General features: G+C 41.0%; 1 protein-coding gene across 1 annotated transcript in view; it reads right to left on the reverse strand.

Annotated features, from left to right (window-relative positions):
• LOC133227550 (fibrous sheath CABYR-binding protein-like) overlaps positions 1-27590 on the reverse strand; it is a 513720-nt gene that overhangs the window by 187124 nt on the left and 299006 nt on the right. The gene's annotated exons all lie outside the window — the stretch shown is intronic.

Genomic DNA, 27590 nt, shown 5'->3' on the forward strand with positions numbered 1-27590 from the left:
AATTCAATTTTATGTATAAAATAATCATGCATAAAAACAGTAAATAGTTTATGCAGTGTCACATTGTGTAACACACTAGGAAAATTTCAGTATTCATTCCAATTCCAAAGAAGGGCTATGCCAAAATCTGTTTATTCTATGGTACCGTACTGTAAAACCTCTCATTTCACATGCTAGTAAGGTTTTATTCAAAATCCTTCAAGCTGGGCTTCAGCAGTACATGAACCAAGAACTTCCAGATATACTAACTGTGTTTGGAAAAGACAGAAGAACCAGAGATCAAATTTTCAACATTCCTTGGATCATAGAGAAAGCAAGGAAACTCAGGAAAACAAAACAAAACAAAACAAAAAGCACGTCTACTTCTGTTTTATTGACCATGCTAAAACCTTTAACTGTATGGATCACAACAAACTGTGGAAAATTCTTAAAGAGATGGGAAGAGCAGACCATCTTACCTGTCTCCTAAGAAACCTGTATGCAGATCAAGTAGCAAGTTAGAACCTTACATGGAACAATGAACTGGTTCAAAATTGGGAAAGGAGTACATCAAGGCTGTATGTTGTCATTCTGTTTATTTAACTTATGCAAAGCACATCATATGAAATGTTGGACTGATTGAGTCACAAGTTGAAATCAAGATTGCCAGGAGAAATATCAACAGTTTCAGATATTCAGATGATACCACCCTAATGGCAGAAACTGAAGATGAACTAAAGAACCTCTTGACAAAGGTGAAGAGGAGAGTGGAAAAGCTGGCTTAAAACTCAACATTCAAAAAACAAATATCATGGCATCCGGTCCCATCACTTCATGGCATATAATACATCAGGGAAAAGTGGAAACAGTGGCAGGTTTTATTTTCTTGGACTTCAAGATGACTGGGGACGGTGACTGCAGCCATGAAATTAAAAGACACTTGACCTTTGGAAGGAGAAAGCTATGACAAAGCCAAACAGCATATTAAAAAATAGAGACACCACTTTGCTGAGAAAGGTCCCTATAGTCAAAGCTATTGGCTTTTCCAGTAGTCATATGAACGTAAGAGTTGAATCATAAAGAAGGCTGAGCACCAAAGAATTGATGCTTTCTAATAGTGGTGCTGGAGAAGACTCTTGAGAGTTCCTTAATACTGCAAGAGAATCAAGCCAGTCAATTGTAAAGGAAATCAACCTTGAATACTCATTGGAAGGACTAAAGCTGAAGTTCCAAAATTTTAGCCACCTGATGTGAAGATCAGACTCTTTGGAAAAGACCCTGATGCTGGGAAAGATTCAAGGCGAAAGCAGAAGAGGGCAGCAAAGGATGAGGTGATTAGATAGCATCACCGACTCAGTGAACATGAATATGAGCAAACTCCAGGAGATAGTGAATGACAGGGAAGCCTGGCATGATGTAGTCCATGGGGTCACAAAGAATAGGACACGACTTAGAGACTAAACAACAAGAGTGTCATACCATAACTAATTTGTTTTAGATTTAAAACTAAGACCAAGACATATTTGATTACACTGTCACAGCCAGGAAAGTGTATTATATAGGAAATATTTTCAATGAGAAATAAGTGAAGTCAGGTACTTACTTACTAATGGATTTAATTATAATCCTAATACCATAATCAGTGAAGGACTAGCAAGCCTGGCATGCTGAAGTCCATGGACTCACAGACAGTCAGACATGACTTATTTATTGAACAAGAAAAACAAACTATATTTTAATAAGCTTTCTTCAACTTTACCCTGACTAATATGCTTACAGGTAGGAATAAGTACATATCTGTATGTGTACAGGGGTCTGGTTGTCCCACTGGGATCCCAAGCTGATAGAGGAAGTCTAACATGACTCAATATTATATCTAGCCCCTCACACTGTTACCATCACAAGAATAGTCATTATAATATGTACCCTAATTATAATATAACAAAGCATCCAGAAGCTATAATTTGTTGTCATTATTGTACTTGCTCCTCGTTAAAATGTAAAATTGTAAAGTATTAATAAATGCACAAATAATATGTATTAATGCATTAATAAAAAGATATTATGGCAAATGATGAAGGATTATTTTTGCTACTTCATTAATTCAAAGGTTCCTCATGAATAAACCACAAGGTAAAATTATCAGCAGTCCATCTCTTATCAACTCAATAGATTTTCTTTTGTTTATTTTTGCCTTTCTCTCAAATATTTATAAGTAAGAACAAAGAATTTACCAAAAGGGCCTTAACAGTACTCACAGCTTGACTAAACTTCAGATGTTTTTTTAAAACTAATTTGTATTGGAGTATAGTTGCTTATAATGTTATATTAGTTTCTACTGCATAGCAAAGTGAATCAGTTATATATATATATATATATATATATATATATATATATATATATACACACACATACATATATATATATATATATACACACACACATGCTCTTTTTTAGACTCTTTTCCAATATAGTTCATTATAGAGTATTGAATAGAGGTTCCTGTGCTAAACAGTAGATCCTTATTATTTATCTACTTTATATATAATAGTGTGTATATATCAATCCCAATCCCCCAATTTATCCCAGACATTTTTTTTCTTGATCTTCTATTTTTTTGAGCATCTACTTTCAAAAATGCATAAATTCCTCATCTGCCATTATGATATGCAAATGTTTTACACCCAAGACTGTCTTTCTCGAGAACCTGGTTGCCCTCCTTCCTAAAAGGAATAATTAAGAAAAACGGGATCCCTTTATTCAAGTCTGTGTGGCAAGGTGGGAAACTCACTTCCATAAGTGCTGATGATAAAGCACAGATGGCAGACTTTGATGCTGAGGACCTGTAGTACATTCTAATTAGCTTACTCAGTGTTTACAAATCACCCCAAGCACTTGTTTCAGGGGAGTTAGTTTCAGTCTCTCTCCTTGCCATAATCTTGATCTTTATCACAATGTCTTGAATAAAGTTTTCCTTCCTTATTTCTGTCCAGTGCAATGTTTTTTTTGGGTGATCTGTGGCACCTTTCTATAACTAAATAACCTAAGAAAAATCTTACTCTCAAAATATATAATGATAGTTGCTTCAGTCAGTTTGGGGTATGTAGCAAAAAACCATGGATGAGGTGGCTTAAACAATTATTATTTGTTTCTCATAGTTCTAAAGGTTGAGTGTTAAAGGTCTGGATGCATCTAAATCAGGTTCTGGTGAATGCCTTCTTACTTACATTTTGCCACCTTCTCATTTATCTTCCTGTGGCAGAAAGAGAGAAAGGACTAGCTCTATTCCTCTTTTCATAAAGAGGGCAATATCATGGGGACTCCACCCTCATGATTTAATTACCTCCCAAAGGCCCCAACCCCTGGGACCATCCCAATGAATGTTAGGGTTTCAATTTATGAATTTATGTGGGGACACAAGATGCGTTCCATAGCAATAATAGCTCATGCTATGTGAGAAATTTGTATGCAGGTCAGGAAGCAACAGTTAGAACTGGACATGGAACAACAGACTGGTTCCAAATAGGAAAAGAAGTACGTTGAGGCTGTATATTGTCACCTTGCTTATTTAACTTATATGCAGAGTACATTATGAGAAATGCTGGACAGAAGAAGCACAAGCTGGAATCAAGATTGCCAGAAGAAATATCAATAACCTCAGATACGCAGATGACATGACCCTTATGGCAGAAAGTGAAGAAGAACTAAAAAGCCTCTTGATGAAGGTAAAAGAGGAGAGTGAAAAAGTTGGCTTAAAACTCAGCATTCAGAAAATGAAGATCATGTCATCTGGTCCCATCACTTTATGGGAAATAGATGGGGAAACAGTGGAAACAGTGTCAGACTTTATTTTTGGGGGCTCCAAAATCACTGCAGATGGTGACTGCAGCCATGAAATTAAAAGACGCTTACTCCTTGGAAGAAAAGTTATGACCAACCTAGATAGCATATTGAAAAGCAGAGACATTACTTTGCCAACAAAGGTCCATCTAGTCAAGGCTATGGTTTTTCCAGTGGTCATGTATGGATGTGAGAGTTGGATTGTGAAGAAAGCTGAGCGCTGAAGAATTGATGCTTTTGAACTGTGGTGGTGGAGAAGACTCTTGAGAGTCCCTTGGACTGCAAGGAGATCCAGCCAGTCCATTCTGAAGGAGATCAGCCCTGGGATTTCTTTGGAAGGAATGATGTTAAAGCTGAAGCTCCAGTACTTTGGCCACCTCATGTGAAGAGTTGACTCATTGGAAAAGACTCTGATACTGGGAGGGATTGTGGGCAGGAGGAAAAGGGGATGACAGAGGGTGAGATGGCTGGATGGCATCACTGACTTGATGGATGTGAGTCTGGGTGAACTCCGGGAGTTGGTGATGGACAGGCAGGCCTGGCATGGGGGTAGCAAAGAGTCAGACACGACTGAGTGACTGAACTGAACTGAACTGAACTGACTGATTTATAGTTAGCTGAATTTAGTTAGGGGAAAAGTCAATGGCAACCCACTCCAAGACTTTTGCCTGGAGAATCTCTTTGATGGAGGAGCCTGGTGGGCTGCAGTCCATGGGGTCGAGAAGAGTTGGACGTGACTGAGTGACTTCACTTTCACTTTTCATTTTCATGCTTTGGAGAGGAAATGACAATCCACTCTAGTGTTCTTTCCTGGAGAATCCCAGGGATGGAGGATTGTGGGCTGCCGTCTATGGGATCACACAGAGTTGGACAGGACTGACGTGACTTAGCAGCAGCAGGAGCAGCAGAATTTAGTTAGAATCTTCAAGGCTGTACATTTAACTGTGATATTCTCTAAGGTGGTTCTATTTCATTGATTTTACATAATTTATCGTGTTTAATTATTGTAAATATCCATCAACTTTAATAAACAGTTGTTGAATCAACTATAGGAAATTTTTTAAAAAATCCAGTATGTACAGTAAGTACAAATCTACTTGGCAAATTGGAGCTATATTAAAACTTAATTAATTCTTCAACACTGAAATCATTTTAGGTCACTACAGATTTAATCACAAATTAATTTAATGTTCTTTAAGTAACACTTATTGAATGTGCCCCTCTTTTCTCAGCAAACAACTGTAAGTTCATTATCTGAATTATAGACACATCATAAATCAAATCTGTTGAAATGAGTGAATCAATGATGTATCATTATTTTCACTTCCAAATGTTTTAAGCATTTTGAGAGATATAAATTACCACATGTGCTTTACAAAATACTCAGCTCACTTTATGAATGTATCAGGATATTTCTACTTTATATCATTTGTGAGGGAAAATTTATATCATGATCCTAAAATATTAGTCCATTTTGGTGAATATCTTTAGAAATATTCAAAATTGTTTAATAGAAAAGTTTGTCTTGAAATACCTGTAGCTATTTTCATAATTAGTAAAATATTTTAAAGGAATATTTAACTCTTAATAAGAATATTAGTCATAATATCCTTCCCCCTTTTCCTTCTCACAACCAAAATAACAAAAGTATTTAAATTACTGATATTTTTGAAAATAAAATAAATATCTTCATGATATAAGTGAAAAGAACTGTAATAGAAACAGAGTCATGGGGACTTCCACTGTGGCCCAGTGGTTAAGAATCTGCCTGCCAAAGCAGCGGACACAAATTTGATCCCTGGTCTGGGAAGATCCCACATGCCACTGAGGAACTAAGCCTGTGCACCACAACTACTGGCCCAGGGCTCTAGAGCCTGCATGTTGCAACTACTCAAGCCTGTGTGTTAGAGCCTGTGCTCCACAATAAGAGAGTAGCCCCCACTTAGCACAACTAGAGAGAAATGAGCACATCAATGAAGGCCCAGTAGAGCCAAAAGTAAATAAATAAAAATTTTAAAAAACTTTTTTTTAAACACTCACAAATTGAAAACATACATGCAACATGATGAAAACGTTAATTTTTGTAAAGAGAATAATTTCAGTTCAGTTCAGTTCAGTCACTCAGTCGTGTCCAACTCTTTGCAACCCCATGAACCTCAGCACACCAGCCTTCCCTGTCCATCACCAACTGCCAGAGTCTACCCAAACCCATGTCCGTTGAGTCGGTGATGCCATCCAACCATCTCATTGTCTGTTGTCCCCTTCTCCTCCTGCCCTCAGTGTTTCCCAGCATCAGGGTCTTTTCAAATGAGTCAGCTCTTTGCATCAGGTGGCCAAAGTACTGGAGTTCAGCTTCAGTATTTGTCCTTCCAATGAATATTCAGGACTGATTACCTTTAGGATGGACTGGTTGGATCTCCTTGCAGTCCAAGACTCTCAAGAGTCTTCTCCAACACCACAGTTCAAAAGCATCAGTTCTTCCACACCCAGCTTTCTTTATAGTCCAATACTCAAATCCACACATAACTACTGGGAAACCATAGCCTTGACTAGACGGACCTTTGTTGGCAAAGCAATGTCTCTACTTTTTATTATGCTGTCTAGGTTGGTTATAACTTTCCATCCAAGGACTAAGTGTCTTTTAATTTCATGGCTGCAGTCACCATCTGCAGTGATTTTGGAGCCCCGCAAAATAGTCAGCCACTGTTTCCCCATCTATTTGCCATGAAGTGTTGGGACTGGATACCATGATCTTTGTTTTCCGAATGTTGAGCTTTAAGAAAAATTTTTAACTCTCCTATTTAGGCTCTTTAGTTCTTCTTCACTTTCTGACATAAGGGTGGTGTTATCTGCATATCTGAGGTTATTGATATTTCTCCTGGCAAACTTGATTCCAGCTTGTGCTTCTTCCAGCCCAGTGTTTCTCATTATGTACTCTGCATATAAGTTAAATAAGCAGGGTGACAATATACAGTCTTGACATACTCCTTTTCCTATTTGGAACCAGTCTGTTGTTCCATGTCCAGTTCTAGCTGTTGCTTCCTGACTTGCATACTGGTTTCTTAAGAGGCAGGTCAGGTGGTCTGGTATTCCCATCTCTTTCAGAATTTTCCACAGTTTATTGTGATCCACACAAAGGCTTTGGCATAGTTAACAAAGCAGAAAGAGATGTATTTCTGGAACTCTCTTGCTTTTTTGATGATTCAGCGGATGTTGGCAATTTGATCTCTTGTTCCTCTGGTTTTTCTAAATCCAGCTTGAACATCTGGAAGTTCACGGTTCTCATATTGTTGAAGCCTGGCTGGGATAGTTTTGAGCACTACTTTACTAGCATGTGAGATGAGTGCAATTGTGTGGTAGTTTGAGTATTCTTTGTCATTGCCTTTCTTTGGGATTGGAAAGAAAACTGACCTTTTCCAGCCCTGTGGCCATTGCTGAGTTTTCCAAATTTTCTGGCATATTGAGTGCAGCACTTTCACAGCATCATCTTTCAGGATTTGAAGTAGCTCACCTGGAATTCCGTCACCTCCACTAGCTTTGTTCGTAGTGATGCTTCCCAAGGCCCACTTGACTTCACATTCCAGGATGTCTGGCTCTAGGTGAGTGTGAGTGATCAGACCATTGTGATTATCTGGGTCATGAAGATCTTTTTTGTACAGTTCTTCTGTGTATTCTTGCCACCTCTTCTTAATATCTTCTGCTTCTGTTAGGTCTCTACCTTTTCTGTCCTTTATTGAGCCCATCTTTGCATGAAATGTTCCCTTGGTACCTCTAATTTTCTTGAAGAGATCTCTAGTCTTTCCCATTCTATTGTTTTCCTCTATTTCTTTACGTTGATCTCTGAGGAAGGCTTTTTTATCTCTCCTTGATAATCTTTGGAACTCTGCATTCAAATGTGTATATCTTTCCTTTTTCTACTTTGCTTTTCACTTCTTTCCTTTTCACGGCTATTTGTACGGTCTCTTCAGACAGCCATTTTGATTTCTTGAGAAGAATTTACAGGGCGGCTCAGAGGTTAAAGTGTCTGCCTGCAATGTGGGAGACCTGGGTTTGATCCCTGGGTCGGGAAGATCCCCTGGAGAAGGAAATGGCAACCCACTCCAGTATTCTTGCCTGGAGAATCCCATGGACGGAGGAGCCTGTGGGCTACAATCCACGGGGTTGCAAAGAGTTGGATACGACTGAGGGACTTCACTTTCAAATAAAGAATACAAGTTTATAAGGAGATAAAGAATTCTTTGTTTATAAGGAGATTAAGTCTTAGTCTCATTTAGGGAAGTCTGGTAACTCAGGAATAGTAGAATTGCGTGGAGATTATAATGGGGTGGGGCTGGCATACAGTCAGTATTGCAAGACCTTTAGTGAGAAAGTCAGCCCAGGGGTTAGAGGTCATGTTCCTCCAAAGGGCAACCTGGAAGCCGTCCCCTGGAGACTGCAGCGAGTGTCAGACAGAGGCCTTCTCCATGTGTTATCCAGGCCCTCAGTTCTCAGGGCAGGTGGGTGAAGTGGGGGCCTAGGACAATTTGAGCACTGTGTCCCACAGAGCCCCAGAGCCCTGTCATGGGCACCCACAGTCCAGGTCCAGGCCTCAAGCCTCTCCCCAATCCTCACCTCCATGACCTATAAGCTACAGAGGTTGATACGGGAATGGTCCCCAGAGCCCTGGGCAGCTAGAGGATATGACCCTGGCTATTAAGGTAAAAGTTCACCAGCTTGTGTCTCTCCATTCACGTTTCCACACTTGGTCCAGCATTGATCTGTTTTCCAGGAGGTAACAGGAGGTTAGGTTGGTATGCAAGGATCTTACACATCATTACTTAAGGCTTACCTCTGTGGTTGTGACCCCTCTCAAAGAGGGTAATTTTTGTGAACTGGGGATTAACCTAACTGGTATTTGCTACAAGTGTGTCTCTTCAGTTTAAATGAAAAGCCTGAGGTCCGGCTGGGTCTTGGGAGCCAGGCTCCCTCAGAAATGATGGTTGGGTGGGGCCTGGGACCTGGATCTGAGGCTGCTGCCAGCTGAGACCTGCCCCCTCAGCCAGGGCCGGGCAATGGTGGGAGCACCCAGATTGGGTGCTGGGTGGATGTCCTCCTGAACCGGGTAGGATAACCTGCCCGCCCAGGAGCCCCTCCTCCTGGCCTAGGCCTGGACTTCAGAGGTAGAGGGTGGTGCCTGGGACCTGACCCTTTCTTGTCAGAACTTAGAGTAGCATTTGTTTTAGTGGAGGTTTACAGGAACACGTGACCTGACCATGACCTGACCTCAAGAACAAAGACTCTGACCCCAGAAGTAACCAGGCCACTTTTTCAGCTTCCCTAGAAAAGGGCTTTGCTGAAAGCTTTCTAGGAGCTCAGGTGTTTTTGTTTGTTTGTTTGTCTTTTTGCTTTGTGTGGCCCTGCAGAAAGGCTTTCTCTGCTCCTGTTCTGGTGTTGTCTGGCCTCACTGTGTGTTAGGAACACAAACGTGTGATCAGTACCAAGATGATATGCTAATCAAGAATATAATCTCTTTTTCTTCTCAATGTGTTAGTTTTGTCCCTCCTCACCCTGAAATGTTCACTATCAACTATATTTTGGGGGGAAGGCCATTTTAGCTCATATAAATTATTTTCATAATCAGAGAAGAATGTGTGAGAATAAGATTCAATTTTTGAAATGAAATGTTTACTCTGAAAAAGCAGATTTGTCCATGGAATTGTACTTTCTGCACAGTAGCAGTTGGACTTGTGCTATGCAGAGTCCAGTTAACTCTAAGAGTCCTGTGATGAATTGTCACCAGAATGTGATAACACACATTCTGCATTCTGTACCAACTGCCACTTTGTGAGCTGAGAGGTTCACATATTGTGTCAAGTGAGAAGAGCTCACCTTCAACCTTGAGAGTCTGAAATGAGCAGCCTAAACTACTGATCCTCTGAAGGCTGGTCCTTCAAATGGGTTGGTTAACTTTTACTGATGTATCTTCCTCATTTTTTTTTTTTTTTAAATTTCCATCACCCTGATTTATATACAGAGTTATAACTCTATTTTATATTTTGTTTTATTTCTTAAGTTTTATTTTTAATTCTTCTATCAGCTGGCTGCTTTAAATATCTTCCTAAATTTAGAAAAATGTAGAATTTCCTAGTGCCCATTTTGTACACACTACCAGAGAATGGGCTTCCTTTGTAGCTCAGTCGGTAGAGTCTGACTGCAATGCAGGAGACCTGGGTTCAATTCCTGGGTAGGGAAGATCTCCTGGAGAAGGAAATTGCAACCCACTCCAGTATTCTTGCCTGGAGAATCCCATGGAGAGAGGAGCCTGAAAGGTTATAGTCTATTGGGTCGCAAGACGTGGACACAACTGAGCGACTAAGCACACCAGAGAATAGATGGAAATCACTCTAGTTTACCTACAGAGTTAGAAATGTATTTTATAGTTTTGTTTGATTCCTTAATTTATGTTTTTTGATTCTTCTGTTGGATGGCTGCCTTAAATATCTTCCTAAATTTAGAAATATGTACAATTTCCCAGTGCCAGTTTTGTACACGTCCTACCAGAGAACAGATGGAAAGACCTGAAGCAGGAGATCTGTGAGGACTCCCCAGCTATAGACATTACAGGAAAAGGAAATTACAGCTTAACTCTTCTAAATGTAGCTGCCCAAATCTACAAGTACTAGCAGTGTAATTACAGAGACTTTTAAAAAGGAAAGACACTGGGATTTACTGATGGGATTTCCATGAGTAGATGTGGACAGGATCACTGTTTGGCTATTGCCAGGGCTTCCCTGGTGATTCAGACAGTAGAGAATCCGCCTCCAATGAGGAGACCTGGGTTCAACCCCTGAGTTGGGAAGATACCCTGGGGGAGGGCATGACAACCCACCCCAGTACTCTTGCCTGAATAGTCCCCATGGACAGAGGAGCCTGGTGGACTACAGTCCATGGGGTCGCAAAGAGTCTGATACGACTGAGCAACTAAGCACAAACTTACATGTTCACATGTCCAGGGAGTTTGGTAATATGGGTCAGAGCTGTCGGGTTTGTAGGACGAACATTTGGTCACTGAGGGAAGGAGGGTCTGTCTGTTGATCCTCAAGGACAATCTTGGGGTGCTGTCTCCAGGATGTGTGTATAGAGATGATTTTCAAATGAATATGGGGCTCTGTTGTCTTCCACTACAAGGTCTACCTTATGATGAGGAGTTGATAGTGTCAGAATTTTAGTGAGGAAAGACTTGAGCTCCTGCCCATTTTTAGGTAGTGCTTGGTCCAAGCTGCTCAAATCAGTGCTCAGATCAACTGTGAGACTTTGAGCATCACAGACTTAAGTCACCAAAGCCCAGCACAGATGGCCACCTCTCCAGTTAATGCACATTAACTGCTCATCCACACTTGGTCAATGGAAGGGGAACTAATTCTTTGTAGATCCATCACGTGGCCTTTGGTTTAGAAGGTTCTGAGCTCTGAGCCAACTTGGTGGCCAAACAGACCACTGGTCACTCAGCAAGATGACCTGAGCTTTGAGAAGGCTGCTTGTGAGATGGTTGAACATGCAAAGAGCCTGGGGAGGATGGACAGAGTTGGAATCCTGTGGTCTTTCTGAGACGTTTTGCTCAGAAGAAATGTGTGTTTTGGATCAGGAATTGAAATATAGAGACAAATGGCAGGAGGGGGATTGGAGCTCTTTTTAGACTCATACATCTTCCCCAGGGCATCACTCATTACAGAAAACTAGGAGCAAGAGAATTTGAAGAGGTTCAGCACAGGTTTCAGGGGTGCAGGCATCTGTGTACAGGGAACTATCTACAATCCTGTCCCATAGCCATCACATTGCTGCGCACTCTTGGAAAGTCACTTGATGTCTCTAAATTTTAACACCCTCTACTGTAACATATAGGTTAGATCCCCAACTGTTTCACCACTTCCTCCACAACACTGGGTGTCAGGACGTGATGATAGATACTCTCCATGAGCTGTAAAGCCTTGTTTATGTGAAAAAGCTGAAGAGTAAGTTTCCGCCCCCACTTATGGGTGCCATCAAATGCCCTCTCTGCTTTCAACCACCAGATGCACCTTATTCTTTCCATCATTCAAGACTGAACACTTACAGAGCACTTATGAAGCACAGTCCTTTACTTTTCTATTTATTTATTTGTCTATCTATATTTATTTATTTGTCTGCATCGGGTCTTAGTTGTGGCACATGGGATATTCATTGTGTCATGCACATCTTTCATTGCAGTGCATTGACTCTCTAGTTGTGGCATTTGGGCTCAGTAGTTGCAAAATGTGGGCTTGGTTGCTCCAAGGCATGTGGGACCTTAGTTTCTTGACCTGAAATCAAACCCCTGTCCCCTGCATTGTGAGATAGATTCTTACCAACTGGACTTCCAGGGAGGTCCCTCCTTTATTTTTCTAGTATTTTACCCATATTTACTTATTCTGGGCCTCATAATACTAAAATTAGGCCATATTAACATTTCTCCAACTCAACATAGGGAACTGAGGCAAAGAGGGATCCATATGTCTTTCCCAAGTACCTGCTTCTCTGGAACAGGATCTGAATCTGGTCCATCAGGCATGGTCACCATGCACTGCTGAGCTTCTAGGTCTCCGTTAAATACAGATATTTGCACACACAGCCAGTCTGTTGGGTGTTTTCAGTGCACATCAAACTGCAGATCTTCCTAAGTCCACCTTGGATTCAGGAGGCCCTGCTAGGCATCTGGTGAGGAAGGGAACCAGAGGACTGAATTGTGGGTCAATGATTATTAGTTCCCATGTGGTCCTCTGCCAGTAAGATGTCAACAGATCTCTCCATTTTAATGCATTTCACAGGATGCTTTGCTCAGAAGGCAAGAAGAATCATTCCTCAGAGGTCAAGAACATCAACTACCAGCTGAGTCAAGAAGGTTTGTAGTTGGCCACGAAAATGGGTGACCCAGTTGAAGGTACTGTGGAAATTTTCTCATTAAGTTCACTCAAGAATAATTGTTGTAATATGTTCAGTCCCTTATATTTAAGAAAAAATTGAAATATTAAGCAATGTTCTTCTTTTATTTTATGTTTTCAAACTGAAACAACAGGAGTAGGTACTGTTTTAACTATGGAAGGAAAGATGCCTTTAAAGTTCAATATTTGCTTTGTGTTGAAGAGTGAATATGGTCTATAGCTATGGTTTTGACATTAGCTAATTTTTTAACATTATATGTGATATGTTTCTCCATGAAGCCATGTTTCAAGAATGCTTTAAATTATTAGAACAGGACTACATTGACATAAAAAGTGTAGACAATATAGACAATTCCTATATCCTATCACTCCAGTTTGAGCTAACATATGTTACTAAGAGATAACATAAGTAAGGTACGTTTATTGTGATTAGGGAGAGAATATATTTTTAGTAATTAAATCCATAATTCACCTAAGATTCTCACTTTGTGTTGTTACATTCAATGATACTGAAACGGAGCAGGACCATTTGCTTATTGCCTGCCCCCCCTCCCATCCCCTTCTCCCATTGTCACTTTGCTCTGCCTGCCTTTTGCCTTTGGAAAACTTTGACCAGAGACAAGTTTAATCAGAGAAGCCATTAATACTGAAACAAAGAAAAACAATAAAAGGAGACTAAGTATAATAATGTAGTCATTAAGCACAGTCAAGGACCTCTAGTTCTTTCTCAAGGTCTATAGATAATATTCTAAGCCATGTCCTGTGAGCTGTCTTACAGATACCAAAACACCAGGTGAGGAAGTTAACTACATGAAGACCAGACTATATCCAGGATTTGAGTTGCCACAATTCTGAGAATTGACTACAAGGAAATGGGAACAAGCACACCCCAGAACTGAAGATTAATTGCCTGAAACAACCAAGACGATGCTAGTCAGAACGATGATGACCAATTTGAAGATGATTGTGCTGTTTCTACATGTAACCTCCCCTCCCACTCTGTCTATAAAAGCTCTCACCGCCTTGTTGGGGATAGGGGGTAGGGGAGTCTGCCTGTGGACAGATGTCTGCCACCATCCCCAAACCTCCTCCACCCTCCAGTTGCCAGCATCTGAAATAAATCCAAACTTTCCTTTCTACCAACCTGGCCTGCTTATTGGCTTTTGATTGGGGAGCAGCCAGACCCCCCCACACATACCTTTCAATAACAATATTTTAAATATGAAAAATGTTATTTATCACGATTATGGTACCATACAGAAATCTGTACACTAACGTTCATAGTGTATTCTGAGTAGTCAAGAGACAGAAATGACCCAAAGACCATTGAGTGATGAATGGATAAATTAAATATATACACAGAATGGAACACTATTCAATCACAAAAATGAATTAAGGATTGAAATATGCTACAAAATGAATGGCCCAAATAATGCAAAGATATATTATGGTTAGTGAAATAAGGCAGACACAGAACGGCAAATATTGTATGATTCCATTGCTTTAACATACATAGAATAGACAAACTCATGAAAACTGAAATTAGAAATTACAAAAATAGAAATAGAAATTATCAAAGCCAGGAGACAAGAGGGAAGGTGGGTTATGACTTAATGAATACAGATGTTATATTGGATCTGATGACAAAGATTTAGATGTAGATGATGTTGATAGGTACACAACATCATGAAAGTAGAAAATGCTATGGAACTTTTAAATTCTTACAAATTATGAAAAGAATGAATACAATGTATTTTTGATCAGAGTGCTCAATTGCTAAGTTGTGTCTGACTCATGTGAGCCAATGAACAGCAGCACACCAGGCTTCCCTGTCCTTCACTATCTCCTGGAGTTTGCTCAAATTCATGTCCATTGAGTCGATGATGCCATCCAACCATTTCATTCTCTGTGCACCCCCCTTTCCTCTGCCCTCAATCTTTCCCAGCCTCAGGGGCTTTTCCACTGAGTCTGCTCGTCACATCAGGTGGCCAAATTATTGAAGCTTCAGCATCAGTCTTTCCAATGAATATTCAGGGTTGACTTCCTTTAGGATTGACTGGTTTGATCTCCTTGCTGTCCAAGGGACTCTGCAGAGTCTCTTCAGCACCACTGTTCTAAGCATCAGTTCTTTGGCACCCAGCCTTCTTTATGGTCCAAGTCTCACAACTGTACATAACTACTGAAACATAATGTGATTTTTAGTGCTTCCCTTTGTCATACTGACAATTTCAAGTTGATCAGGTGCCACTTAGCTAGAAAACTAAAGGCTTTCTGTCTCATTCCTGAAATGTACATTTCCTTCGCTTTCCTCCACCCACCAGGAAGGTTGTCTAATAGACCTCAACCCACACATTAACTACCCACATCCATACACTCCCCCCATGTGTCCACATTAGCAAGGTCTTCGAAATCAGCATCACAGGTGTCCTGACAATTCCTCTATGTCCTCCTAGAGCTCCTTGAGGACCAGCTGGAGGAGCTATCCAGTTGAAAGTTGGAGGAAGAGGCTCTGCCCACCTCCGTGGTAAGTGTCCCTTATTTATCTGAGATAAAAGTGTTGCTTCATGTCTTTATTTTTCAGCTGAATTCAGATTAAGTTTCTCTATTCAAGACAGCTGATACATACAGGTTTTAATTTGGTGGATGAATGTTGCGTCTCCCAGCAGATAACTTATTCAAAAGGACATTTAAAAAAAAAATGACATCAATTAGAAACTGTGGTCCAGAGCACATTCCTCAGTAGAAAATTTTCCTTCTTGAAATAAAATGTTCTAATTGCTGGTCAAAATGGGCTTGAGAGATATTTCAGGAAAAGCTCATGCCTTTCCCACAGGCATCCTCTCTGCTTTCTTTTGGGGCTGTGGACTCAACAAATTCCCATTTGGTTTTCTGAGAGCAAAAATGAGAATGAAAGACTTGTATGCACAGATGCACAATACACAAGAGGCTGACACGCTCACACTGTTGTCTTCTCTCTGATCTCAGGTGCATGGTAAAGCAAACAAAAGCAATTTGCATGAAGGGACACCCCTCTGCTGAGGAATCTAGCTTATGCTGAGGAATCTAGCTTATATGGGGTTCTCTTGCCTGCTTTGGTTGGAGAAGAACCCTGATTCTGGGTGCCTACAGGGGGTGAGGGCTGGGATCACAGAGCAAGAGACTGATCCATCTATATGGTGGTCTTTGTGTTCACAGAGCTTCCCTGGTGGCTCAGAGGTTAAAGCATCTGCCTCCAATGCGGGAGACCCAGGTTTGATCCCTGGGTCAGGAAGATCCCCTGGAGAAGGAAATGGTAACCCACTCCAGTATTCTTGCCTGGAGAATCCCAAGGACGGGGAAGCCTGATAGTCTATAGTCCATGGAGTCGCAAAGAGTTGGACACGACTGATTGACTTCACTTTCTTTCTTTTCTTTTCTGTGTTCACAGAGCCCAGGGAAACTATGGGCAGATTAACAGTTGACTTTTGGCCCAGGCATTAGTATGAAAGTCACCGTGAGACCTACATCCTTCTGTCAACTTACAGAGAGTAGTGTAGCTTCATGTAGACAATTCGTGCCTCATTCATCAGTGCACATGTCATTGCATATACAAATAAGAATGGGGAAAATGTGTTATTATATTTGGTAACATTATCTTTCAAGTGATCAATTCCTGCAGCACACACCCAAGGGATAGTGGTAACAAAGAACTCAAAATTAAACTTGATTGTTAGCCTGGTGGACATGACTCTTACTGAAAATCTCCTACCTGGATTACAGACAGTCAGTGCTTACTCTGTGATTTCTATAAGTAAATGTCTCACTAAACGTATGATCCTTGTGAGTATGGAGAGACACTGACTCTGTGGACATGCACAGCCTGTATAAAAAATGAATATTGATAGAAAAATATGATATTATTGATAGTGGCTGTATTTAAATAGTAAGAATTCAGTATTACCGGATCTTGTATATTTGATTTTCTTTAAGACAAATGATTAATGAATAAATATAACAGCATACTTTACCCAGGATTGAATTCTGTCCTCTAACAGAGTTTACTTTTAATCAAGAACAAAGTCTCATAGAAATCATGATAAGTAGAGTAGCAGCAACTGTGGATCCTGGAGGAAGAGTGATCTGGGAAAAATCAAGAGACTGTGGCAATTTATTCGGAACTCAAAATAAGCAGGAGGACTCATGGGTCTCTTTTACTGAACAGTATCATGTGTTTTAGAGTTTCCCTCTTTTTTTTTTTTTTTTTTTTGATTGAATATTTCCTTTTGATTAGGTTCCTCTTAGCTAGAAAGCCAAAGCTCTGTTTTCATCTCCTTCCTCCTCTACTATCCTTCCTCCTCTAAAGAGGATGGATGAACGCAAGTTCAGCCCATGCTTACTAAACTTTCACATCCAAACACACTACCCATGTCCACACAAAGAGAAAGCCCCCTGAATGGTTCCCAAGCAGCCTCACCAGTGTTCAAACAGCCACTCTAGGTTTCACTGAGGACCTGCCAATCAACCCAACTAGTGACAGGACAGAAGAGACAGTGTTTCTCCAAGGCAAGCTGTTTTTTGTTTTCAAAATGTAGATTTAGTTTATGATTATTTGAGGGTGTTCATTCCGTATATAGACGATTCCTTTGGTTGGGATAATGTGGAGTGAGACGCTTATTACCAACTCATGATGCCTCAGTTCACAGTATATTAGAATTGTTAGCATCTACTACTATCTGTAAAGAGTTCTCTCTCCTGCAGCAGCTTGTCCTCTAGGAAAGGAATTCGGTAATTTCCAACCCAAATGGATTAGAAGTTCCATCCTCCAGGCACAGGTCTTGCCTTTCATCCTGAGTATGTGTGCACTGATCTTGCTGGGTTCCCTGGACTCCACATTGCTCCTCATCAGGTTTCCCACTGTCCCCAAATGAACCGAAGACTGTGCCCCCATGTGATTTTATCCTCAAAGTGTCTTTTCTTCTGTATTTGGCCCTTTCTGCACTTGAAAGCAATATGTATTCTAAAATCTTTCACTTGGGCAGGAAAAGCTTTGTAGATGAGAAAGTTGAGGCTTTCTCCATGATTTTAGTGTAGAGGGCAAATTGATTTCAAATTCCTGCTGGGAATGAGTGTAGGAGCCCTGGTAATAGAAAGTAATTTATAAATAGAGTAATATGGCTGATTACTGTGGTTCCAGGAAGAAGCTGCATTATGGTTAATAGTGTATGTTTCGGTCCATGGGAGTGGGTGTGTCTTTATGTGTAATGTATAGTGTGATTTGTTTGTGTGTGCGAATATTTTTGTGTTGTGGTTTCCTTGATGTTTGTCACCCTAAACATCACTCTTACTGGTGTCAACTTCCCCACGTAAATTCCCATCACCACTGAATAAGTATGCATATAAAATGAAAGTATACGCATTCACTGTTTGCATTGATTTTATACAAAGTGAACATCCTTTAACCTGGAAGACAAATTTCATCACTACCCAAGAAAATGTTTACAGGAATCTTTTTAACTTTTATTAATTTTTTGACTGACTGTGCTGGATCTTCTTTGCTGTGCAAGCTTTTCTCAACTTGTGGAGAGTGAGGCCTACTCTCTAGTGGTGCACGGCCTTCTTACTGTGGAGGCTTCTTTGTTGCAGACAATGGGTTCCAGGGCTCTTGGACTGCAGTAGTTTGGCATGTGTGCTCAGCAGTTGCAGCTTCTGGGTTCTAGAGCATAGGCTCAGTAGTTGTGGTGCATTGGTTTAGTTGCTCTGCGGCAAGTGGAATCTTTCTAGACCAGGGATCGAGCCTGTATCTCTTGCATTGGCAGGTAGATTCTTACCACTGAGGCACCAGGGAAGCCCTACAGGATTCTTAATGAATTTCATTAAGAAACTGCATTTCAAAAATCCCCCTCACTGGGTCAACCACACCTTCATTTAATAGTAAATCTCATCTCTTAGTGGTCTTATGGCATTTTGATTGGGCATGATTCATCACTCTGCCATGTGCCTCATTCACAATCTTTCCTTTTAGAGCCTCTGAATGAATCCTCCCCCCTCATCTCAGGTTCTTAGTACTGGAGAGGCTCCTTCCTTCTGCAGGGAGCCCCTGGTAGTATCCACATGCCACACCCTTTTCTCAAGGAACCTGAGAAAATAGAAGCCTTCACAAATAGATGGAGGAACTTCAACCCAGTTTTGCCTCTTAAGCTTTCAAGAGTCCAGTCAGCCCTGCTAACTCCATGCACTGTGTTGTTCAGCAGGTCTCTAGAACTTTTCCATCTTGAAACTAAAATTGTATAAACACTGAACAGACACTCCCTGTGTTACCTCCTCCCAGCTCTTTGAACCATCCTTCTACTCTCTGCTTCTCTGAATTTTCCTTTAGATACCTCAGGTAAATGGAATCATGAAATATGTGTCCTCCTTTGACTGGCTTATTTCACTCTTACCAGTGTCCTCCAGTTTTATTCATATTGCTGCAAATGACAGGATTTCCTTCCTTACAAAACACAGAGTCACATTCCAGTGTATTTATACACCACACTTTCTTCATTGATTCATCTGCTTTGGGTACAGGGCAGTTTCTCTCTCTTTGTTGTTGTGTATAATGTGGCAATGGACATGAGATTGTATATATTTTCTTGGACATTGTAGTTTTATCTACTTTGGATATGAACTGAAAAGAATGGTTCCTTGATCTTATGATAATTCTGTTAATAATATCTTGAGGGACTTTGAAATTGTTCTATAATGGCTATGCCATTTTAATTCCATAATGGCTATGCCATTCCTATGAACCAGGTACAGAAGTTCCACTTCTCCAAATCCTTGCCAATATCTGGGTGTTTTTTCTTCCTCTTTTTTTTTTTTTTTTAAACAATACACATCCTTAAATGTGATATTTCCTTTTGACTTGGTTTCCATTTCACTGATACTTAGTGATGTTGACCACTTTTCCTATATATATTGATCACTTCTCTGTCTTCTATGAAGAAATGTCTATTGAAGCTTTATACACATTTTTTAAACTCAGTTATTTGCCTGCTGTTGTTTTGAAGTTGAGTTGTACTCACTTCTTATATATTCTGGATATTGGTCCCTTATTCAGATACAAAGTTTGCAGATATTTCCTCTCATTCTACAAGTTACCTTTTTTTTTTTTTTTTCCTGTTGATTGTTGAGGAGACTGTTCTTTCTTCACTTGGTAATTTTAGGACCTTGGCAAAGATCATTTGGCTACACATGTGTCAATTTATTCGAGATTCCCTTCTTAAGGTTCATTGGTCTCACTGCCTATTTTGTTGCTGGTAGAACACTGTTTTGACTGCTATGGCATTCTTATGTGTTTTGAACTCAGGAAGCCTTAAGGCCACATTGTTCTTTGCTCTCAAGATTGTTTTGTCTCTTTGGGTTACTTTTGGTTTCCATAAGTATTAGTATTTTGGAATGAATTTTCCACAATGTAAGAATGACATGAGGTGTTGTGAGAGGTTTCAATATATATGTACATCACTTTTAGTAGCACAGGAAGTTCAACAACACTAAATATTCCAGTCTATGAATATGCTGCTGCTGCTGCTAAGTCACTTCATTCACGTCCGACTCTGTGCGACCCTATAGACGGCAGTCCACCAGGCTGCCCCATCCCTGGGATTCTCCAGGCAAGAACACTGGAGTGGGTTGCCATTTCCTTCTCTAATGCATGAAAGTGAAAAGTGAAAGTAAAGTCATTCAGTCGTGTCCAACCCTCAGCGACCCCATGGACTGCAGCCTTCCAGGCTCCTCTGTCCATGGGATTTTCCAGGCAAGAGTACTGGAGTGGGGTGCCATTGCCTTCTCCTATGTCATTCCAATTACTTGTCTCTTCTTTCTTTCAACAATGTCCTAGGATTATCAGTGCATAAATGTTTCACTTCCTAAGGAGACTTTTCAACTGCCTTGCTTGGGTCCTCTAGGGTCAGGGATGGGAAAGATGAGCTCATGAAGAGAGTGAAATTTCCTCCATCCCCTCTGAACCTGCCCTCTGGTTACTTGTAGTACAGGAGTGCTGGGCCATGCCCTTCACCTCTGCCTATAAGTGAGCCCCCTACTGGGAATTTTCTTTGGATCTGAATGTTCACCTTACTACAGGAATGTCCACAAGGACTCTTCTAATGCCTGGTCTGGGTCCAAGAGCCCCAAATACCTACAATTGATCATCTCAGGCCATCCCACCTTCTACAATAAAGAACAGCTACAACAAGCAGTTCAATGCCTTTTCCTTGTCTTTGGAGCTCTTAGAGCTGAACTTTCCAGTGAAGTAGTCACTAGTCAGATCTGCCTATCTATAATGAACATATTTCAAACAATAATTAACTTTAAATTAAAGAAACAACAAAAATCTTGCAATTGCTTTGTCACACTATCCATATTTCAAATGTGTCCATAAGAGTTGGAATTTCAGGTTGGTAAGCTTGAAGGTAAGAGCAAAACTTGGCCTGTAAAAGTGTAAGGTTGAAAAGTGATTCTCTCAGCATTTCTCTCTCAGGTGAAATTTTGCAACCATGATCAAAGTCTTGTTGAAAGGCTCTGACTCCACAAGGCACAGGAGAGGCTTGAGAACCCAGAGGGAAGACCAGGGAGATGCAGTGTGAGCCAAGCGGAGGAGGAGAGATGGATGGGTCAGCTTGTATAATAACTGTATTACTGCTCATGATTGTCTTTCTCCAGAATGGAACTTGGAGAGTATTTGTCACGGTGATGTGGAACAGAATGCAACTCTAAGGTGAGATTTGGAGAAACAGGGTTCCTGGACCACTCAGGTTGCACCTGCTTATTTTGAGATGAAGGAAGGTGAATATAAACTGAGGAAGAGAAGAAAAAGTATAGAATTGTGATTTGATTTTTTCATATTTTAATGATGAAATACAACTATGTGTCCATGTGCTTTATTGTGCTCTTCTTAGAGTCATCCCTTCTTGCTTTTCCATTTAAAAATGTCCTTTCTCAAAAGACTCTTCTTTGGTTGCCTTTTCACTGCCAAATATGAAAGCTTGGCATCTGGTTAGTACCTGTAGGGTATTATGTACAAGGGACTTTGTCTTCATCTTTAAATGCTCCTATGATAATCATATCCTAGTGGGCACAAGTCTCATAGTTACTGAAGACCAAGTTCTTGCAGTGAGTGTCAGGTGGTGGGTGAGACGTGAACCCTCTCCCTCTGCATTTTCAGGATGTGTGGCTTGCCCTCATGTTTGTCCTCACTGTTTATTCCTCATATGAAGGGTGCTCTCAGGGTTGGATGAGTCAGAGCACACGTGCTCTGCCGTCCCTGCCTGGGCTGAGTCTCCTGGAGCTCATCTCAGCACTACACCTCCCCAAGGATGCTGTGTTGCGTGAGAGCAGTCCATGTGCAGCTGCCCCTAGAGACCAGCATGGCCACAGATTCTAGAAAATGTGAAGGAGCCACTGGCTTTCTTTACACACATTCTCACAGCCCTGCTGACCTGGTCTTCTGGGACTGACCAGACCTAGGTCAGAGACTCAGAGCAGCAGGACCTGGGGTGACTGCTCCCTTTAGAACACACTACTCCCTCTAGACAACCCTGCCCTTGCTCCCCATACCCCAGTCCTGCCCACCCTGTGACTTTTCCTGAGATGTTCCCAGGTGTCATCTTCCCAGTCCTTGAAAGACTGGGGTAAACCCTGGCAGGTGCTGTGTGTATATGAAGCTTCACTATCTGTAGAACTTTTGGGGCACCATTTCATACTAAGATAATTTGGACACTTTAATTTTAATATTATTTTCATTCTAAGGGGCTAAGAGTCTTATGCAGTTGTCTTGAGAATTAAGTTTCTCCCAGTTTCTAAAGTTATCTCAGGCATAGGACACTTATTTGTTACCTGAAGTTGGTTGGGTGTCTAGTCTGTTGTGAAAAATATTACAGTAAATTTAGGACTGCATATATTGCTCCGTGATGCTGATTTAATTTCCTTTGCATATATATCCAGAACTGTGTTTGCTGAATCATATGATATTGTTTATACTTTTATAAGGAACCTTTATACTGTTCTTTGTGGCTCAGCTGCCAAAGAAACCACCTGCAATGCGGGAGACCTAGGTTCAATCCCTGGGTTGGAAAGATACCCTGGAGAAGGGAAAGGTTACCCACTCCAATATTCTTGCCTAGAGAATTCCATGGACTGTATAGCCCATGGGATGCAAAGAGTTGGACATGACTGAGCGACTTTCACTTTCCACAAAATAGCTGTACAATTTACATTCCTACCAGAAGTGTACAAATGTTTCAGCTCCCCACATCATGGCCTTAACCTCTGAATTTTTTGCCTTTATCATGCACAACCTAACAGGGCATGACATGTTGATTTGCATTGCTCTGATGATTAGTGAGGTTGAAAACCTTTTCCTGTGTATGTTATCCATTTGTAAGTCTTGTTATGCAAATGTCTATATAAGTCTTTGCACAGTCCTCAACTTGTTTATTTACCATTTTAATTTTTTGTTTGTTTTGCATTTGATTGTGGTATTTTCTTATATATTTTGAGTATGAGCTCTTTATCTGATATTTGGTTTGTAATTTTTCTGTAGGTTATCTTTTTGTCCAACTGATTATTGAAGAAAATACCCTTTCCTTATTTTGTTGTCTTAGAACCTTGGCGAATTTCATTTGACTATGTATCCATGAGTTTACTTAAGGCCTTTTATTTTGGTCTTTAGGGCCATGCATCTGTTTCTGCCAGTATCATACAGCTTTGATTCCTATATCTTTGTAATGTGCTTTGATATCAGGAGGTGAGATAATTTGATCTTTGTTCTAAAGATTATTTTGTCTATTTGAAGTCCTTAGTGGTTCTGCATATATTTTTTGGACTTGTTTTTTTCCCCCATTTCTATGAAAATCACATTAACATTTTGATTGGTGTTGCAATGAATTTATACTTAGCTTTCGGTAGTGTACAAATGTCAACAGTAGTAACTCTCAAGTCTATGAGCAAGATATATCATTTCAGTTCCTCGTGCCTTGTTTCACTCTCTCAGTGGGGTGTGTAGTGTTCAGTGTGCTGGTCATGTCTCTCTGAAGGCCCTATGTCCCTCCCTCCCTGATCTCAGAGTCAGTGGTGGAGGGATGGGCTCGTGAGGAGATGCAATGTCCCTCCCTCCCTCGTCACCTCGTCTCTGATGATGTTCAGCACAGGCACCCTGGGCCCTGTGTCCATACCTGTCCCCTCAAGAGGAATACCTGCTGGGAATTCCTCTAAGATCTGGATGTTGACATTGTTGTTTTTGTCCCAAAAGCTCATGAGTACCTGGGATTTGTGCATGAGCCCAGGAAATACCTATAAAGAAATCACCAAATCAGGCCAGCCAAATACTCTGCAGAAGCTATTGAGCTACACTTTACAGGCCTGCAAGCCCTGTACTTGCCTGGACTTGAGGCCAAAGAAAGATACCGGAGTCAATGACAGAAAAAGCAAAGGAAAATAGATGGGATGTCCTGCATGTCTGAAATGAAAGGGTCCTGGAGAGACACCAACTATGGTAGCAGGTAACAGGCAGAACACAGCAGCAGCATTCTTCACCCTGGGGGGAATAGGGAGTCTACCAGTTGGTTGCAGGGGAAATTAAAGCAGGTTGGCTCATTGGTTAGCAGGGAAATCAGTAGAGGACCACATCCCTCTTAGCCTTTCAGGCTAAAAACTTTCATCAGGCACAAGTCTTTCCTTTGTTAATCAATCAGCAAACAGCCATCTTGAAATGGCCAGACAATGCAGGTGAAATAGCAAGGAGCAGGATGCTTGCATTCCATATATATTGTACTGGCTGTGCTGGGTCTTGGTTGCTGCACAGGCTTTTATCTGCTTGTGAAGAGTGAGGCCTACTCTCTAGTTGTGGTGCACAGGTTTCTCAGTGTGGCGGCTTCTTTGTTCCAGAGCACGGGTTCTAGGGCTCTCAGACATCAGTTTTGGCATATGGGCTCAGTGGTTGCTGCTCCTGGGATCTAGAGCACTGGATCAATAGTCATGGCCCACAAACTTAGTTGCTCTGCAGCATGGGTATCTTCCCAATCAGATATCAAGCTTAATGAACAAATTCCATTTCAGGATCCACCTTATTGGGTCAATCATAGCTTCATTTAATAGTATATATCTCACCTCTTAGTAGGTCTTATGGCATTTCGATTGGTTGTGATTCATCACTCTGCCACTTCCCTCATTCAAACTCTTTCATATTAAAGCCTCAGAATGAGTCCTCGCCCCTCACCCGAGACATCTAGTCCTGGGGTTGGAGGCTCCTTCCTTCTGCAGGGAGCCCCTGTTGGTACCCACATGCCACACCCAGTTCTAGAGAAATCTGAGAAGGAAGGAGCCTCCAGGAATAGAGGAAGTTCAGTCCAGTTTTGCCTCGTAAGTTTTGATGTGTCCAGTCAATCCTGTTAACTCCATGCATTCTGTTGTACAGCATGTCTCTAGAACTTATCCATTGCAATTAAAACTTTGTAACTATTGAACAGACACTCTTGATAACAGACACTCCCTGTATCAACCTCCTTTCAGCTCTTAGAACCACCCATCTACTCTCTGCTACCCTGAGTTTTCCTTTAGATACCTCAGTTAAATGGACACATGCAGAATTTGTCCTCCTTTGACTGGCTTATTTCACTCTTACTAATACCCTTATGGCAGAAAGTGAAGAAGAACTAAAAAGCCACTTGATGAAAGTGAAAGAGGAGAGTGAAAAAGTTGGCTTAAAGCTCAACATTCAGAAAATGAAGGTCATGGCATCCAGTCCCATCACTTCATGGGAAATAGATGGAGAAACAGTGGAAACAGTGTCAGACTTTATCTTTTTGGGCTCCAAAATCACTGCAGATGGTGACTGCAGCCATAAAATTAAAAGACGCTTACTCCTTGGAAGAAAAGTTATGACCAACCTAGATAGCATATTGAAAAGCAGAGACATTACTTTGCCAACAAAGGTCCATCTAGTCAAGGCTATGGTTTTTCCAGTGGTCATGTATGGATGTGAGAGTTGGACTGTGAAGAAAGCTGAACGCCAAAGAATTGATGTTTTTGAACTGTGGTGTTGGAGAAGACTCTTGAGAGTCCCTTGGACTGCAAGGAGATCCAACCAGTCCATTCTGAAGGAGATCAGTCCTGGGACTTGTTTGGAAGGAATGATGCTAAAGCTGAAGCTCCAGTACTTTGGCCACCTCATGCAAAGAGTTGACTCATTGGAAAAGACTCTGATGCTGGGAGGGATTGGGCACAGGAGGAAAAGGGGATGACAGAGAATGAGATGGCTGGATGGCATCACCGACTCGATGGACATGCCTTTAAGTGAACTCCAGGAGATGGTCATGGACATGGAGGCCTGGCGTGCTGCGAGTCATGGGGTCACAAAGAGTTGGACACGACTGAGTGACTGAACTGAACTGAACTGAATGTCCTCCATCTTCATGCATATTGCTGCAAATGACAGGATTTCCTGATTTTTTAGACTGACTCACATTCCACTATACATGTACACCACATTTTCTTTATTGATTCATCAGCTTTTGGGCACTAGGCTGTTTTTTTTTATCTTGGTTGTTTAACACAGTTTAGCAATGGACATGAGGTTGTAGATCTCTCCTGGACATTCTAGTTTCATCTCCTTTGGACATAAACTCTAGTGAGCAGTTGCTGCATCTTATAATATAGTTTTCTTAGTAATTTTTTCAGGGACCTCCACTGTTTTCCATAATGGCTACTCCATTTTAAATTCCTACCAACAGGGTACAAAATTTCTACTTCTCCACATCCTTGCCAACATCTGTTTTATATATATAATGTGCATTCTGAAAGATGATATCTCCTTTTGACTTGGTTTCCATTTCTCTGATACTGACTGATACTGAGCACTTTTCCTATATGTATTGATCACTTCAATGTCTTCTATGAAGAAATGTCTATTGAAGGTCTTTACACATTTAAAAAACTTAATTATTTGCCTGCTGTTGTTTGCAAGTTGAGTTGTACTTGTTTCTTACATATTCTGTATATTGGACCCTTATTCAGTTACAAAGTTTGCAGATACTTCCTCTCATTATATAAGTTGCCTTTTCATTCTGTTGATTGTTGAGGAGAATATTCTTTCTTCACTTGTTAATTTTGGAACCCTGACAAAGATCATTTGTCCACACATGACAATGATCCAGTGGCAAAAACAAACAAACAAACAAACAAAAAACTTATGACCTGTAATCTTCTAAATTAAAATATCTATTGATGCTACAGATTTTGAAGAACATACTGCAAAATATTTCAGTGAAACTACACAGTCAGAGTAGCTACATCAGATGTCCTTACTAATTTGAAGATCTCATAGTGAAGAAAAGGAGAAATACAATACAGGCCAAGGAACCACAATTCTTCTGTGGTTACTCTGTCTCTTATTTCTTGGAAATGCATAAAATACATCTACCTGAAATTAAATTCTCCATTTAGCACTGGCAGCTTCAACCAGCACATTTAGCGCCACCGAGAGGAGCTACCCCACATCCAAGGTCAGGGGTGGCGGCTGAGAGGAGCTACCCCACGTCCGAGGTTAGGGGCAGCGGCTGAGAGCAGTTACCGCATGTCCGAGGCCAGGGGCTGTGGCCGGGAGGAGCAATCCCACCTCCAAGGAACTGTGGCTGCACGAGCGCAGGAGGGCCTAGAGGAGCTATTTCATGTTCAAGGTCAGAAGGGGCAGCGGTGAGGAGATACCCCTCATCCAAGGTAAGGAGCAGCGGCTACGTTTTGCTGGAGCAGCCGTGAAGAGAAACTCCACACCCAAGTAAGAGAAACCCAAGTAAGACGGTAGGTGTTGCAAGAGGGCATCAG

This window comes from Bos javanicus, chromosome 16, assembly GCF_032452875.1.
Source record: "Bos javanicus breed banteng chromosome 16, ARS-OSU_banteng_1.0, whole genome shotgun sequence".
NCBI classification, from domain to species: Eukaryota; Metazoa; Chordata; class Mammalia; order Artiodactyla; family Bovidae; genus Bos; species Bos javanicus.